This window comes from Sardina pilchardus, chromosome 2 (assembly GCF_963854185.1).
Source record: "Sardina pilchardus chromosome 2, fSarPil1.1, whole genome shotgun sequence".
Taxonomy (NCBI): domain Eukaryota; kingdom Metazoa; phylum Chordata; class Actinopteri; order Clupeiformes; family Clupeidae; genus Sardina; species Sardina pilchardus.
The window spans coordinates 42,131,260-42,146,259 of NC_084995.1; the positions used below are offsets into that span (position 1 = coordinate 42,131,260).

A 15,000-nucleotide genomic window follows, 5' to 3' on the forward strand; every position below is an offset into this window, starting at 1 on the left:
TTCTCTCTGCGGCTGGCCGAGTGGTGGTCACTCTGACTGTTTCACAACCAAAGCACTTTTCTGGGGACACCAGCACAAGAAGACAAACAGAAAACGAAAACAACAAAAGAACAAAACTGCAGACTTCAAAACTACATATTAAAAATGGAAAACGGCTGCATTTTCAATGAACGTTTTTTTAACAAGCACTTTATGAGAACTCAACCTTAATTGCTTGTGAAGGTAGTAGCAAGGTCATATTTTATATTTTATTACAATTGATTAATTGTATTACTTTTTTTCTTTTATTTTCCTTTAGTTATTGTGTACAGAGTCACATCAGTTTGGTTTTGGTTAGGTGGGACATTGATTTAAAAGAAGCAAGGAAGCAAAGAGACGTTTTTATCAACATGTTATTGATCAACTGAAAGGGACACTAACCTCCCAATGGATACTTGCAGAGGGCAGGACGTACAGTAGGATTCAGAACACTTATTGGTGGTCTCATACACAAATACACACACACACACACACACAGAATATTTGCAGAATACAGAAGGAAAAGTTGGAACAGTTGATGTGTGTGTGTGTGTGTATTTGCGAATGCAAAGTTTTAGGCCAGGATGACCCTGACCAGACAGACCATGTGAATGTGAATGTGAAGTATTTAGGAGAGACAGCTGGTCAGCAGGTCGCGGGTTGACCCCAGATGTAACGTTACACTAACATGCCTGGGCTGACCCCCGCAGCCTGGTGTGTGTTTATGTGTGAGTGGACATGTATCTCATGTGAAGGATGTGCTACGTGCTAACACTGAGCACAAACTGACCCAAGCTGCCTTTGGGCTGCTCAGCCCTGGCCCCATACGCTGAGTTCTGGAGCTAAGGCGCATGTGTGGGAAGGCCCTCTCTTCTGGACAGAGCAGAGCAGTGCAGCAGGACTCAGAGCAGTGCAGTGCAGCAGGACTCATGGCTGTCTGGAGCCTGGACATGTTTGGGTATAGAGCATCTCTAAAGACTTCCTGTGAGAGGCCCAATAGGAAGAGCCGTACCCTGATGTGTGTGGTGCTACAGTAATAGCAGCCAGTCACGGAACCTCCCCCCTCCCTCTTACGCAACCCGTAGAACAGCCACAGGGTCAGCCGAGGTGTGTGACAGAAAGATCATGTCAAAACAACACGCGTTGTGTCATCTGGCTCTTGATTTCAGGGAGAAATGGGGAAAATTGCTGGTGCTGTGTAGCCTGGCTAACGCCTTCCACTTCTCAAATGAGACGTGGTCTGGCAACCAGACGTTCATTTTCTCGTATTTGAAAAAATGCCCAGATCCGTTCATTGGGCGCCACGGATGTCAATCAAATGCGTCTCTGCATAGCTCATCATGGTCTTGCTTTCTCCCCTGTTCTGTGATTGGCCACCAACATCAGGCGAAAATGGGGGCGTTAGTTTCCAGACTGCCTAAGCAGCGTGAAAGAAATCACCGCGCAAGGCAGTATGGGAAACCCAGGCTAGGTGCTATGGACATGTCACTCCAATACTCCAATATCAGCCTCTTGTCCCCCAGCATCAGGATCACTCCAATACTCCAATATCAGCCTCTTGTCTCCCAGCATCAGGATCATCCTGGAGCAGCCTGGCAGGTTCTGTCTCAGCCAATGTTCTCTGCTCTTCTGCTACACCTCTATTTGATATCACACTAACTCCTGCATGCGACCTTTGAACTGGGGGCTTGTTACTCCTGACATGTAGTATGCCATATCTTGTCAGAAAGTGGCACAGCCTAGACTGACGCAACAGCCCATGGGTCACAACACAGATCTCCACCTTCTAAAATAAAACAAAATGTCACCTGACAGGTGATCCCTGTATGGGGCTGTGGTCAGTTCAAAGCTGATGGCGTCCCCAGGAGGACTTGTTTTAGACACAAGACCGATTGTAGGTGTCAGGCCCTGTGACATTCCAGCCGAGCTCAGCATATCCGCGGGCTGGTGCCGCCCTCCTGGGCCTCTCTGGTGCCGCCCTCCTGGGCCTCTCTGTGTTGGCCCGGCACAAAGGCCCGCGGCCCGGTTCTGAATGGGCCCTGGCTCAGCCCGCGGGGGCGTGACGTCGGCCCCTCTGTGTGGCCCGGTGCCGAGCCTGTGGAGCCTGCGTGGGGTCAGCAGGTGAGGCAGCGTTTTAATTCTCCCCAGAGAATAGCCGCCTCTCGGAGCCCTTATTCTGGCGCTTTCTCCTCCCCGCTGGGGCTTTGTGTACCTGTACGCCCGGCCCTCCACCCGCGGGGGCCTTTGTGCTGGCCTCTCGTTACGGCCGCCTCATTCCCCGCTAGCACAGGGCCGGTGTGGACCACAGAGCAGGCTTTTGGTACGAAGTGTTCAGGTGCTCTTTCCTGTCATCAGAGCGTCCGAGGGGAGAGGAGGCTAGATTGTAATCACCTCTGTGCATAGTGGCCCGTCATTTGCCTCTGAATGAGCAAACATGAGATAACGATAAGATGACAAGCTTCTCCTTTTAGCGACGCTACGTTACACTTCACTAGTTGACTGGTTTGAAAGTGTGATCAGTCATGATAGGTGGGTTTGTTTTTGTGTGTGTCTTCTCTGATGTAGATGCCTTCCTCTAGGCAGGCATTCTCACTGCCAAACACTGCATTTAGGTGAGACGGCCCGTCGCTTTATATAGCCAGAGCTTAATGACAGATCTCTACAGAGAGTCCTTATATACTACGCTAAGGTTGAGGAGTAGCAGAATACCCCTAGGAAAGCCAAACTGTATCCTCACAAGCTCCATTGTACTCATTGACATGATTTGTATGTGACTACAAGATAATGTCCTTTCTGTTTTAGGGTGCAGTTTGTGAATCGGAGCCTTGTGTGTTACTGGTGTATGTGCTTGTGTCATGTATTTTGTCCATGTTTGTGAAGCAACGTACACTACTGTGGTGGATTGTGGACGGGGGAAAATTGTAAACCTAAGAAGACATGTGATGGGATTGTTTGGTACATTTTCACTTCACTTCCATTTTCTAACACAACACATGACATTTGCCCAAAGTCCCCTGAAGCAAAACCAGGCTTCTGGGATTTTTTTTTTTGAGAAACCCAGCACAAACTGAAATCCCAACTGAGTCATGTGATCTGAATTCAAAGTCTTATTTCTTTTGAGAGTGTCGGTGTGTCACTGAATGTATGTTTAGTAAGGTACAACAGGACTGTGAAGGAGAGCATAATGTGAATGGCATGTGACTGCCACTGGTCTGACTGTACACTGCATAGAGATGTGAGCAGGAGTGGAGTAGGAGTGTATCTGGTTGCTACCTAAATTTGATCCAAACTGCTCTAAAACTGACATTTGGACGTTTGGTAATTATGTCCATTTCCAATATCAGTCCTTAAACGGACCAATTGATCATCGTTCCACAAAGCCCATTTGATTAGCTTTAAGTACATACAGCAGCTCCCCAGATATCAGTGTGTACCAACAGAACGACATATCATTACCTCATAAGTGTTTTGTAAGTGGGGCTGCTTGCCAATCTTTGGTTGTGTGCTAGTGTAGATATGATGGCAAAGTCTTGGAATTCACGTTGTGTGTCCATACAATATCTATACCCATGTTGAGTATATTGGAATTGCCTGCCACATTCATATAAGACAGTGCTTCTTCATTGCTTCATAAAGGCCAAACTAGGTTAGCTAGCAATTTGAAAGTTTGATGGTTAATGACTTTAGTGCTTCATGGATAACGCCACTCACACCAGGCCTACGTGATCTAGTCCAGTTCAGATCTCAGACTGATAGTTGTGTGACCGCCTTAGTCCTTAACTGTCTCGCTCCATATCACACTCATCACTACTTTACACCGCTGGTGCAGTCGCCCCAGTGTACTGGTGCATGGATGACAGCTGTAATGTACTCATTGCCAAATGACTTGATGGGCAGGATGAAGTGCTTGAGTTGGCCATCTCTCCGCAGTCCAGACGAGCCCCGCGGCTCACGGAGAGGCCCCTGCGGCTCCCTCTGGTCGCCGTGACGATGTCACGTCCGTCACGATGTCACATCCGTCACACCTGCCCAGGTGCACGCAGGAGAGAGTAGCAGAGCGTCTGCGCTCAGGTGGAGGGGCTGTGATGTGATGAGGAGGTGCGGCGTACGCAACACTGAGACCCCTGAGCGCAGCTCCACCCACTCTGGCCCAGATCTCAGAGATCTCAACTCAAGTCTGACAACAGAGTTGGATATGTTAGAAGTGAACAACTGCCGATTTTGGGCCTTAAATATTCGTTCACCCTGCCAGCCCTCAGTCACCCTCCCCCACCCTGTTCACCCTCCCCCATTCGCCACTCCCACCACACACACACACACACACACACACACAAACACAAATTCTATCTCTGTACTGCTCCTGTTTACATAGTGTGTTGTATATTTATTCAGTGTCAAGCTTCACCCCCACTTTTGACTAGTCCTGTGCCCCCCCCCCCCCACCCTGCCCATGACCCCAACCCTGCCCATGACCCCCCCTGTGCCCACCCCCCCCCCCCCCCCCCACCCCCAGCCTTTATGGTCCGTGTCCCACCCGACACTTCCTGCTTGTGTTAACACTGATTATGTTTGTGAGCCTCACAGACATGTTTGTAAAACTAAGAATTCTGCAGCAGAATATTTTGGAGACCTTTGCTGTACAGTATTTGTAAGCTCTATTTTTGTATATTTAATTGCTATTTTGGAGGAAAATTAAAAAATGAGATGCATTACTTTTTTGCTAATTTCATGTTCTTTTCATTTGAAAAAAATGTTGCATGTGGTTGACTTGAACTGTAAATAAAATTACCAATTTTTTTTTGGAAATAATAATAATGGTGCCTTTGTGTGTGTTCCTGTGGGTCGCGTGGCTGTGCCAGAGGAAGTGGCGCGGAGCTGCAGGGATCAGAGTGGCCCTCAGACTGGCTCATATAGCGCTGCGCTGCGCTGTGCTGTGCTGTGCCCGCTTTAATGCGATTAGCGAAAGGTCGCACAATGTTGGTACGCTGCCAGTCTGATACTTGTCATGGCTGAGTGTGTGAGTGAATGTGTGTGTATGTGTGTGTGAGAGAGAGAGAGAGAGTGTGTATGTTGCATAATGTATGTTCTGTTTTGTGTACTGCACACCACAGTACCTGTCAGGGCCATGTTATGCACGCGGTGTGCCCTTGGTCCCAGTATAGGACATTCTCATCAGGGAGGAGAGATCTGGTCACTAGCCAGAGTGAGGCCCCGCCTCCGCCCCACTGGGACTTGGCTGACCCGGCTCTCTAGCCAAAGCCACGCCGCAGACCCTGTGATAGTTTGAGTAGCACCTACAATGGGAGCAGGACATGCCCTGGCAGAGCCCCGCTCCGTCCAGCCCTCACGGCCTCTTGAGCAGGCCAGCAGAAGCACCCGTGTCTGCATGAGGCTGCTGGACATACATGACCCACTGAGCATGACCCGCAGAGCATGTGCCACAGAGCATGACCCAGAGAGTGCCACTGGCAGAGCAATAGAGGAGTCAGAAACAGCCCTCTATCTAAGAGCATCAAAGAGTTCAGCATCTCTCCTCATATCCATTAGCTGTACTGGGCCTGCTTTAGAACTACTCATATGTACAGTACAGTATTACCGTAGCTCTGCTGGGCCTGTAAACTCCTCATATCTACAGTATTAGCTCTGCTGGGCCTGATTTAAAACTACTCATATCTACAGTATTAGCTCTACTGGGCCTGATTTAAAACTCCTCATATCTACAGTATTAGCTCTACTGGGCCTGATTTAAAACTCCTCATATCTACAGTATTAGCTCTACTGGGCCTGCTTTACAGTAAAACTACTCATATCTACAGTACAGTATTAGCTCTACTGGGCCTGCTTTACAGTAAAACTACTCATACATATTAGCTCTGCTGAGTCTGATTTACAGTAAAACTACTCATATCTACAGTATTAGCTCTGCTGAGTGCTTTAAAAGCATCGATCCAACTTCTGCTCATTTGATTTTGTTCACACTGAGAAAAAAGATATGTGCTTTCCAGTATTTACAAGGACTGTGTCCCAGGACTCTACGTGTGTGTGTGTGTGTGTGTGTGTGTGTGTGTGTGTGAGAGAGAGAGAGAGAGAGAGAGAGAGAAAGTTAGTGAGTGTGTGTGTGTGTTTGTGTGTCTCAAAGGCATTCTCCTCCCACGTTCTCTGGAATTTTATGGAGCTCTCGTACGGGAAGACAGTTAATGGGGTACTTGAGAATCGGCATGATATCCTTCTGGGAAGAGGCAGCTTACGCCTGGTGTTGTGCCCTCTCCTCTTCCACTCCACCAGCCTCTCGCTCCACTACTACAGTCCCCAGACCAGCTCTGGCTGGCTGTGCTTGTGTGTACATACGATCATTTAAAGCGTCTCTCTTCACCAGTTTACGAGACGAGTTGTGTCTGTGCGTGTGTGTACATACGATCATTTAAAGTGGAGTGTGTGTGGTGGGCCGTCCTCCCATCTCGGCCCCTCCCTCTTACATAACATCTGGGAATGTTGCACGGAGGCAGGAATTCCTGTGGGTGAGACTTTTGGAGCAACCCAGCTAATGAGAGCTCTCAGTGCTGCGCTGTGTGTGTGTGTGTGTGCTTTCGGGGGACAGTATCCCAGCGAGACCTCTGTGGATGTACAGAACATGGCGTGTTATTGACAAAGACACGAGGAAGTGGAGCTGCTGGATTGAGCAATAACGTGTGAATGTGTGAAGAGTTCGACTGGCACAGGACCAGAGCCCACTGGGACACGTAGGACGGCCTCAGATCCCAGACCTGTCACAACAGCCCCTGATGCACTGCTCATTAGTGAGCCGCTAAGATGATGTACACATACGTGGTAAAGGGAGGGCCGTGTGTGACCCCTTCCTGTGAGGATGATGCCAGCACGCTAGTACAGAACTCCGTGTTCTGAGCCATCAACACCGGCTATTCAGGTGGAATGTACCGGAACAAATGTATTTGAAGTGGCTCACAAAGGCATGACCTGTTGAGTTAATGTGATTTACATTAACAAAGGCATGAGCGAGATGTACTGCCATATTTAAGACTTAATAAAAGTGACAGACGCCTGCAGAAATGTTGGTCAGATAAATGACTGTTGAAGAGTGAGGAAGGATGAGTTATTACTCAGAGATACTCTACAACAAAGATAACCATATAGGGAACAGAGCACAGGACATCAGAGATACTCTAAAACAAAGATAACCATATAGGGAACAGAGCACAGGACATCAGAGATACTCTAAATAAAGATAGCCATAGGGAACAAATCACAGGGCATAAGAATTAGGTGGTTACGTATTTCCTGAGACAGTGGAAAGGATCTCATATAAATACCTATTCCATTTACAGTATGTGACACAACTGGACATGTCAGAAAAGCACAATTAGTGTTTTGAGTGTGGAATGCGTTCCACTGCTGGGGCTGGACTCTGGAGACAGTAAACAGTTAACAGCACATCAGACATGTTTATTGGAGGAGTGTCTTGTCTTCCCTACAGGGCCATGATAGTTATGATGAGCTAATTAGTCTATCCTGACTACTGCACATGCCTCTCCCTTAGTGACAGCGCTAATGAATCAAACATTCACTGCAGGACAAAATAGCAAGATGGTTAGACATTCACTAATATACCAAGCTGATTAGATAGGCGTGCGCGTGTGTGTGTGTGTGTGTGTGTTGCTCTTGACCTTGAAGGCTAGAAGTATCATGTCATGTTATGATTTCTGAATGTGTGCATGTGATATCTACAGTAGCAGGTCTGTTTACAGATGTACAGTTTACCCATCTACAGTAGCCCCCCCCCCCCCCCCCCCCCCCCCTTGGGAGATGGTCTTGGAGATGCCCTGCCCTCTGCCCCACTGCCTGCATCCGTTCCAGCGCTGCCCGTAAAGCCGTGTCCACTGCGCTGATAAGTGGATTGAGTAACCATGGCACCGGGGACCTGCGGCAGGTGAAGGGGCCGGCCCTTCCCCTGGGACCAGCAGCAGCGCTCCCCATTCACCAGCAGGCTGCTCTGAGGCCAGCAGCGCTCTCTCTCCACAACCACACGCAGGACTCTCCAGCAGCTCTCTCTCTCCACAACCACACGCAGGACTCTCCAGCAGCGCTCTCTCTCTCCACAACCACACGCAGGACTCTCCAGCAGCGCTCTCTCTCTCTCTCCACAACCACACGCAGGACTCTCCAGCAGCGCTCTCTCTCTCTCTCCACAACCACACGCAGGACTCTCCAGCAGCTCTCTCTCTCTCCACAACCACACGCAGGACTCTCCAGCAGCGCTCTCTCTCTCCACAACCACACGCAGGACTCTCCAGCAGCGCTCTCTCTCTCTCTCCACAACCACACGCAGGACTCTCCAGCAGCGCTCTCTCTCTCTCTCCACAACCACACGCAGGACTCTCCAGCAGCTCTCTCTCTCTCCACAACCACACGCAGGACTCTCCAGCAGCTCTCTCTCCACAACCACACGCAGGACTCTCCAGCAGCTCTCTCTCTCTCCACAACCACACGCAGGACTCTCCAGCAGCGCTCTCTCTCTCTCTCCACAACCACACGCAGGACTCTCCAGCAGCTCTCTCTCTCCACAACCACACGCAGGACTCTCCAGCAGCGCTCTCTCTCTCTCTCCACAACCACACGCAGGACTCTCCAGCAGCTCTCTCTCTCTCCACAACCACACGCAGGACTCTCCAGCCCGGCGCCTGGTGAGGGGAGGGACCTGTGGAGCTGGACGTGGACTATTACTGCCTCCCAGTGCCCACACCATGGCTCAGCATGCAGCAGGTCTCACCACACCACACACACACACCATGGCTCAGCATGCAGCAGGTCTCACCACGCCACACACACACTGATGGGTTCAGCATGCTCCAAATCTCACCACGCCACACACACACTGATGGGCTCAGTGCTCCACATCTCACCACGCCACACAGACACACTGATGGGTTCAGCATACTCCACATCTCCCCACGCCACAGACATGGGGTGCCTCTCATTTGGTCTTTTATACACCCTCACTTCCTTCCTCGATCCTCGTCCTCACTGATCTGGATAAAGAATGATGGGACGGGAACAATGGGATAGTCTATCCAGTGTTAGTTACAGATCAGTGGGGACGCCCCTCGAGGACCGAGCATTGAGGAGAGTTTGAGAGCCACCCACAGTGATGGGCCAGCAGTAGTGCTGCCCTCTGATTCCGATGATCACTTCCTCCCTACGTAGAAGATATTCTTTCATCTGTGTCAGTCCAAGTAGCCTGAGACATACTCCTTGTTTGAAATATATAATTTAAATGTCAGTCATGTCTAAGCTGTGCCCTGGCCAATGCTGAGAAATACAGTAGATGCCCTGATGAGCATGGGTAGTTTCACAGTATTTACTGTTTATTTATCAAGGAACTTACAAGGAGGTGAGCATACAATCCTGCCAGCTATTAGCCTGATATAAGCCATGTGGTTTAAATGAACTATAGGCACAGGTACACTATTAAGCAAGCTGTTGGGTTCTCATCCAACATATTTGAGAACATGAAAAACAATCGGTTGATGTACTGTACCACCATCACAGGCTTTTCATCAAACACTGTATTTGCAGTGCAATGGGACCCATTCAGCTGGACCAATCCCAGCAGGCCATGCCATGTGACCCACCGGAGCGTCAGATGAAAACAGCTAGAGGGACAAAGACAAAGTGAGCTGCGTCAAAATCTAACTTTATTTGCACTATGGACACTATTGCAGATGAGCACACATTGTTTTGACAGTAACATAACCTATATACCTTTGATTGGCTGAGCTATCTAATTATAGGCACACAAAAGACTGTACAGACTACACTGCAGCCTTGACCCAGTTAAGAATCCAATAGCAAGAGGGCAGGTATGTATTGCACACTATTAAAGCACAGACAATGAGAGGAAGTCATAGAGGAGTCGCTCCACTAGTAAGTATAAAAAACAACCTTTTTGACAAGTCATCGGAATGGAAGATCACTCCATTCATCCCAGTTAGTATGTGTTGATCATTTGGTCCAAAGCAGCATCACCAGCATCTTTTAACATTTCCACATGATGTTGTCCCCAGTGTCTTAAACAATTGGAATAATACTGTTCGCTTGAAATAGTGCAACATTTGAAAAGCTAATGCATCCTGAAGAATAAACATGTTGTACAAGACATCTTAGACATTTCCTGAACTCTTGCATTGGGCACAGAAAATATTAAAGAAATGAGACATTTTTACCAATCTTAAATGTCTCAAATACAACATATTTGCTTGCTACTCATCTTTCTGGATACATGTGGTTGTTTTCTTGATCATATTTTACATAATCTGTTTGGAAACTACATCAGATTTACAATGACTTTTTTAATTGAAACAATGTATTTACTGTGCAAACACAAACCAGTAGCTGAATGGAAGTTATCACTAATGTATTTGGTTTGACCCACTAAGGAAAAGACTCTCTCCAACATCGCCAGCACGTGACTGAACTCCTGAATGGATGCACTGCAGCTTCGGACATTATGTACTTTATGCGTTATGAAAAGACATTGTTCTTCCCTACCAGACATCTCCAAAAACTACTGTCAATCAATCATCCAGGCAACCAAAGAAATAACAGATTTCTTTCAGTAAAATAAGTCACACTTTGTAGATGTTTAAAACTAACAACACTCTGCAGCCTGTTCATATTGACATGTAATTGCAATTATCAATTACAATTTGTTGTGCAAAACAGAAAGCGCACCACAGTGAGAATCTATATGTACCAGTCAGTGACCCTGACAACAGGGCTTCAGCACTTCAGACGATGCTCAAGCCATACATGTACTGTAGTCCACCTTCTAAAACACATGCTTGCTGCATGTCAAATGCAGCCCAGGTCCACTTCAGGCATGACATTGGTTCTCTACACAAAAGCAAAGACATTTCTTGTATTTCCCCACAGAAAGAAACATCCTGATAAGTTATGGCATGCCACTGAAAATACTAATTAGTATCGTAATGCAACAAATGGTCTTAAATATGAGTAAGCATTCAATAAGGCATCACAAATGCATGATCAATAGCAGTAATAGCAAGAGGAAATAAAGACTTTGAAATATTTGTCATGGTTCGATATAATGAATATCAAACTTTAGGCTATAATATCTGGTGTGACAGAGTGCTGGTAAAAAGTGACACCATATATAAACCAATGTAGCAACGGAGCAACAATGTATGAAGAATGTGTTCACTGTGTTGCTCAAAGATGCGTTGAGGTAATGTATCATTACAATTCAAACCAATGGGAACATAATACAATCATTCACACATGGAGTATGCACCGAGAGGTAAGAGAGGTACTGTACAGGAGAAACAGAGATACAAACAGCATGATATGTTGGCACAAATCTGGTTTCAGGAAAAGCAATGTTCCACTGGCATGTAAATGTATTACACCAAGGCAATTGAATACTGACACCTCAAGTCCATAATTTCTGGCTGGCTTAGAGGAGAAGACGACACAAAATAAGACTTCACATCCTATCCTGCCTGTTGGTGCAGTGAATCATTTTTCACTCAAATTGATATGAAATCCCGAGGCAGAAAGACAACTGCATTGTACAACTGGATTACAAACAAATTCATTCTAATTTGAAGACCTTTTCTCCTATTTCAAACAGCATTTTCACAGATGTATTGACTGAATTCATAGCTACAAGGAACCTCTATGTTGATTGCATTTGTGGTCATTTTGAGAGAGTGACTTGCAGAACGCTTTCTGCAGATGTAGGCTACATTAGAACAAAGAATGATTTACACACACCTGGAATGTGAACACATAAAATCTTACTGCTTTTAGCGCATTTCAACGCTCTAGAGCAGCTTTTACCTTCAATGTCAAGAAATATTTGAACAAACCCCACAGAATTCAGTCTGACAACAATGTTTGGTTTTAGCAAAGATGAGAGGTTGATTATGAGCTGATAGGGAAACTGTCATTGTCTCTTTTTTTTCACTTTTTCTTTTCCTGGTGACATGACTGCATGAAAAATTGACATTTTGGCAATGACGTTGTGCTATGAGATAGCCCATGAATCCTGTGGTATCACGCTGCTTTAACAGAAATGTGTAGCTATCTAGTGATAGCCATGAGCTTCTATAAGCGCTTAGTGGAAAGTGCATCCATCATCAATGGAAAACATAGAGAAAGAGCTGAACAGAAAAACAGCCAATACTATAATACTTGACATTTCAACTGTATCTTTTTTTCCACAGCGGTGCAACAACTGATCAACCAAAAATAAATATCATAAAAACCTCAGCAAGCAGTTCAGCTTTTACATTGACATGTCTACCCACTACAGCAGAACAGTTAAGAAGGCAACATGATGTATCAACACAAACATGCCAACATAGACATCTCTCTTATAGAAATAAATAGTTCAAATAATTTCATCCTCTTGTTAAATAATTCTTTTTGTTTCCACATATAATATAAATGATCTATATTACACGACACACTGCAGAGTCAACACTACTCCTCAGAATATGCCATGTCCATACGGTTCCTTCCAGTTCCATTCCAAAGCGCTGGATACAGAAGGACCAAACAATGTCCTTCTCCAAGCTGACCTCATAGACCGTGACAGTATTTTCCTTAATCAACAATATATATATATTTACAGATTTCTTTACGTCTTCAGGGGACAGATTGTCTGTGGTAACTGAACAAGTAACTCAAAAGTCAAAGCATGATCTCGTGGAGTACTCCAACCTGGCTCGCTATGCTTGGACCCCTCGTTACCGTCTGAAGGGTCCTGTTCACAGAGGGATGCTGAGTAGTTCCGTTTGCCCTTGTCCTGGACCTCTCTGTGTTAGTCTTAGTGCCCTGATGAGTGCCAGATGTCAGTTGTGACTACGCGGACTAGCGTGGCCTACAATCTCTCACTCAGATACTGCACCCTGCCAGAGTTCTTTAGCGGCGCCTCACCCAATGGAACCCCGGAGAGTTAGCAGACCCTGCAGGGGAGTTCTTAAGACAGGAAGTACTGTACAGCGCTGCATCATGGGAAGTCTTCCTGGGCCTCAAGCACTTAAAGCAGACGCATCAAAAGGTGGACTTGATGGCCTGTCTGGACGCACTGCACTTACTGGTCAGAAATGGGATCAGATGACCAGTGACTGGCCCAGGAGAGAGAGCACCACTGCCTGATGGGAGATCCACTGGCCAGAGTAAATCCCTGTGCTGTCTTATTGCATGAGCAAGAGCTTGTGTCTTTGAGAGAGCATCAGAGTTGAAGTGAAACAGTGCTGCGTGTCCCCCAGTGAGCAGGATATACAGCAACTCCAGGCAACGCAGCACTCATGACTCTACAACACAGACAAGTGCACTGCACACACACACACGTCACATCTGTCCATCTACAGCACTGGGTGGCACAGCCCAGAACGCACATCTGGAGTCCCTATGAGAGAGCCTCCTGAAGCCTCTATCCATATGAGGAGTCTACCAACACCACACACACACACACATACAGCACAGCAGACAAAGAGGCTGGTCATATCTGTCCAAGTCTATGATGCCTGAAACACAAGTCTAGCCTCTTTCTGAGTCCATTTGTACGCTGTAAGATCCAAAGACCAACCCAAATACAAGCAACGTCTATACATACTGCATATGGCTATGTGCCTCAGAGAGAGGTCCTGTGGACAGGGTGCTGTCCGTTAAAGCACTAGGTACTGGCTTCTGGCTCAGATCACATCTTGCTCACAATCCACTAGTGCACTGAAAAATGAGTAGGCGTGTTGCCATGGAAACAATAAGGCATTACAACAGAAGAAAGAACCAAAGCTGAAGCCAACAGACTTTCATGGAAATAAAAAAAAACACCTCAACTCTGCCATCCTCTCTTTTTAAATTGGTTCGAGACTTGCTTTGACTGAGTATGCAGTCCACTGGGCTCAGGAGCTCTGGCCACTGTGCTTGGTACAATGGACACCACGTCACTGAGAGATGGACCTACAGTACGCATTTGAGCAGCCGCAGTAGAAAAGGCGATCTGTTAAATGCAGGGACATTATGCCTTTTGAACCTTAACCTGACGAGATGACCTTCACCTGCGGAGAACCACTGAGTCATGTCTCTACAGACATCTTTAAAAGCATGACATACGGTGTTCTGCTGGCTAGAATGGTATGGCAGACGGAGAGTAGAAGAGAGGAGAAAAGAAGAGAGGAGCGGAGAGGAGAGGAAAGGAGAAAAGAAGAGAGGAGAGGAGAGGACAGAGAAAGGTGGAGAAGAGAAGTGGCGCACCTGCACTCAGTTTACAACATGGACCTCCCTAACCTTAATCAAAACAAACTCATTCCACAAATATATTGCAGAGTCCAAGCAAGCAGGTCTCCAGCTGGTCTTTTCTTCTTAGTCATTGTTCTGGTCTATTCTTTTCACCATGTACCAACAATACCTGCTAATGGTCAGGTCCTTGATCAAGTAAGTGCAGTCACGATTGTGTGTTCAATTCCAGTGTTTTCTGTTGTTATCGGGTTCTTCCTTTCAGTATACATACACTGAGAGGCACACACACATATACTTACTCACACACACACACACACACACACACACACACACACACACAGGCACGCGCACACACACACACACCAAGACCCATACTCACATACTGTCTTTGTTTATTCAGCCAGACAGCCAGTGCTGAGGATGAGCATAGAGGAAGTTGTAAGTCACAGGTTGTAAGTAGGCCTACAGGACGAGCACTACTGACTCCATCCAATGCAAACCAACTCACACCCTCTTTTTGTCTGCAATCTGAACATGTGCTCTTTCTGACAGATGCCCATAAGACATTAGATGCAACCCGCAGTCCACTAAAAAAAAGGCTTGATTTTGTAATTTTGTAACCTTGTGTTGTTTGTCCCAGTTGCAAATGTGTGCTATGAAGTCCTATGTCATCATAGTCTAACACTGAGAATGAAGATC

At 46.7% G+C, this 15,000-nt stretch overlaps 2 protein-coding genes across 2 annotated transcripts in view; one reads left to right on the top strand and one right to left on the bottom strand.

The window, feature by feature from the left end:
* The window catches only part of rnf24 (ring finger protein 24), a 40,914-nt gene extending 36,090 nt beyond the window's left edge, over positions 1-4,824 (top strand). Inside the window, exon 6 of the mRNA XM_062530655.1 lies at positions 1-4,824. This exon is cut by the window's left edge and continues 542 nt beyond it. The gene's annotated coding sequence lies outside the window, so the exon portion shown is untranslated.
* Positions 4,825-12,246: 7,422 nt separating this feature from the next.
* Positions 12,247-15,000, bottom strand: part of fbxo41 (F-box protein 41) — a 45,510-nt gene continuing 42,756 nt past the window's right edge. The window contains exon 12 of the mRNA XM_062552801.1: positions 12,247-15,000. This exon is cut by the window's right edge and continues 366 nt beyond it. The gene's annotated coding sequence lies outside the window, so the exon portion shown is untranslated.